Source organism: Chelonoidis abingdonii, chromosome 1 (genome assembly GCF_003597395.2).
Source record: "Chelonoidis abingdonii isolate Lonesome George chromosome 1, CheloAbing_2.0, whole genome shotgun sequence".
Classification (NCBI taxonomy): domain Eukaryota; kingdom Metazoa; phylum Chordata; order Testudines; family Testudinidae; genus Chelonoidis; species Chelonoidis abingdonii.
Genome location: NC_133769.1, coordinates 338670303 through 338673483, shown reverse-complemented (window position 1 = coordinate 338673483; position 3181 = coordinate 338670303). Strand labels below are relative to the sequence as shown.

Genomic DNA, 3181 nt, shown 5'->3' with positions numbered 1-3181 from the left:
GAGACTCCATTAGGATAACAAACCTGGTACATATCAATTTCTTTGTTAAATTGACCAACTCATATAAGCTTGCAGCATCCAGTGGGCATAACTGGACATTGCAAGACAGAAGATTCTAGGGTTGTGTCTGGGACCGGAGACATTGGCTAGTGTCATTTGGTTGCATAATCCAAGCAGCTCCTGGCCAAAAGTGCCCACTCATGTAGCTGGGAGCAGCTTACATGCCAGAGGCTGTGCGTGAACATCCCGGGAGTGGGGGGTTCTCAGGGTAAAGCTGGTTCGGAGTGACCTAGCAGATCACCAGTCCAGATAACACCAGGGGAAAGTCACAATAGTTAATATATGCTTTTATTTTTTCACGAAATGTAAAAGCTAAAGATTCTCTCTAAAAACACAAATTCCATATTTTTCTGTGGCAAATGGATTTCTAGAATCCCTGGTAATAACAGAACTTGTTGGCACTAAGTGTTATTGGCACATATAACATGGGGCAAAGGAGGGAAATTACTTTTGTACCAAAATGCAGAAGTGACAATAGCAGAATATGAAGGACAAGAGAAGCAGAACATGTCATTCCCATTATCCAGACATAAGATTAAATGTGACAGAAAATGGCTTTAAAGACTTTAAGATCACAGAAGTATTTGTCAAAAAAGAAAAACAAGGTTTTTAACAATGATAAAACAGGATCATAGCATTATCAGTGATGACAGTAACTATCTCATTATTTCAAAGCAATTTGTAATAGTACAGCAGTGCAGCACATCTGCTCAGTGCCAAGGACATGTAAAGCCATATGGTCGTGCAACAAATTGATGACAAAAAAGGATTGCTCTGTCCCTAAATGGCTAACTTAGGGCAGGTCTACACTATGGGATTATTCCAATTTTACATAAACTGGTTTTGTAAAACAGATTGTATAAAGTCAAGTGCACGCGGCCACNTAGGAGGGTGGTGAAGCACTGAAATGGGTTACCTAGGGAGGTGGTGGAATCTCTTTCCTTAGAGGGAGGGAGGAAGGATAGCTCAGTGGGTTGAGCATTGGCCTGCTAAACCCAGAGTTGTGAGTTCAATCCTTGAGGGGGCCATTTAGGGAACTGGGGTAAAAATCTGTCTGGGGATTTGTCTTCCTTTGAGGAGCAGGTTGGACTAGATGACCTCCTAAGGTCCCTTCCAACCCTGAGATTCTATGATTCTAGAGGTTTTTAAGGTCAGGTTTGACAAAGTCCTGGCTGGGATGATTTAATTGCAGATTGGTCTTGTTTTGAGAGGGGGGTGGACTAGATGACCTCCGGAGGTCTCCTCCAACCCTTATATTCTATGTTTCTATGAAAGCATAGTTGATATTGAGTGGTTAAGATGTACATAATTGGACTTAAAAATCTTATTAAACATATTGCTAAGAAGAAACGGGTAAAAATACATATTTTTGCCATTCATGTGAAATTTGTTCACAGACTTAATGGAGACTAGTTTTAACTTTGAGATATTTAAATATTATATATAGCTAATTTTTGAGGGACATTGGAGAAGTTTTGTTTCAAGATTTTCCCCATGTCCAAGGAAGTAAAACCAAAAGTGTGTGTGTGCATTTTGAGTTTTTGTTTGATTGTACTAAAGTGGCCACAGTTACTTGAGATGTTGAAGGTAATAATACATCCTTAAATTCTTTGCAGTGAGGCCTTTGCTTTATTGACTTTTGCTAGTAAATATTATAACAGGAAAGTGATTTTGGTGTTATAATAGAAATTAAAACTTTTGGTTCTTAATACTACAGTAGAACCTCAGAGTTACAACACCTGGGGAATGGAGGTTGTTCCTAATTCTGAAATGTTTGTAACTGAACAAAATGTTATGGTTGTTCTTTCAAAAGGTTAAAGTTAAACATTTAATTAATACAGCTTTGAAACTTTACTGTGCAGAAGAAAAATGCTGCTTTTAACCATCTTCATTTAAACGAAACAAGCACAGAAACAATTTCCTTACCTTGTCAAATCTTTTTTTAAGTAGTTTACATTTAACACAGAATTGTACTGTATTTGCTTTTTTTTTTTTTTTTTTTTGGTCTCTCCTGCTGCCTAATTGCGTACTTCCAGTTCCAAAATGAAGTGTGTGGTTGACCAATCAGTTCATAACTCTGTTGTTCATAACTCTGAGGTTCTACTGTATCAGTAATTCCTGGGAATAGTTTTACAGTCTTCTCCTAAGGGTATGTCTACACTACGGGATTATTCCGATTTTACAGAAATCTATTTTGGGCAACTGATTGTATAAAGTCGAGTGCATGCGACCTCTAAGCACATTAATTTGGCGGTGTGCGTCCATGTACCGAAGCTAGCGTCGACTTCCAGAGCGTTGCACTGTGGGTAGCTATACCATAGCTATCCCATAGTTCCCACAGTCTCCCCCGCCCATTGGAATTCTGGGTTGAGATCCCAATGCCTGATGGGGCAAAAAACATTGTCACTGGTGGTTCTGGGTACAGCTTCACCCCTCTCTCTGAGAAAGCAATGGCAGACAACCGTTTCACACCTTTTTTCCTGGGTGAACTGTGCAGACGCCATACCACAGCAAGCATGGATCCCGCTCAACTCAAGGCAGCAGTCATGAACATTGTAAACACTTCGCGCATTATTGTGCAGTCTATACTGAATCAGCACCTGAAAAACCAGGCGGGGAGGAGGCGGCTACGGCAGCGCAGTGACGAGAGTGATGAGGACATGAACACAGAATTCTCTCAAACCGTGGGCCCCAGCGCTTTGGAGATCATGCTGGTAATGGGGCAAGTTCTAGCCGTGGAATGCCGATTCTGGGCCTGGGAAACAAGCACAGACTGGTGGGACCGCGTAGTGTTGCAGGTCTGAGACGATTCCCAGTGGCTGCGAAACTTTCACATGCGTAAGGGCACTTTCATGGAACTTTGTGACTTGCTTTTCCCTGCCCTGAAGCGCCAGAATAGTAAGATGAGAGCAGCCCTCACAGTTGAGAAACAAGTGGCAATAGCCCTCTGGAAGCTTGCAATGCCAGACAGCTACTGGTCAGTTGGGAATCAATTTGAAGTGGGCAAATCTTCTGTGGGGGCTGCTGTGATGCAAGTAGCCAAAGCAATCATTAAGCTGCTGCTACGAAAGGTTTTGACACAGGTCATAGTGGATGGCTTTGCTGCAATGGGATTTCCTAA

General features: G+C 41.6%; 1 long non-coding RNA gene across 1 annotated transcript in view; it reads right to left on the bottom strand.

Annotated features, from left to right (window-relative positions):
• Positions 1-330: 330 nt before the first annotated feature.
• Positions 331-3181, bottom strand: part of LOC142046120 (uncharacterized) — a 3828-nt gene continuing 977 nt past the window's right edge. Inside the window, exon 2 of the long non-coding RNA XR_012655052.1 lies at positions 331-852. This is a non-coding gene — a long non-coding RNA (uncharacterized LOC142046120). The remainder of the gene's footprint in view (positions 853-3181) is intronic.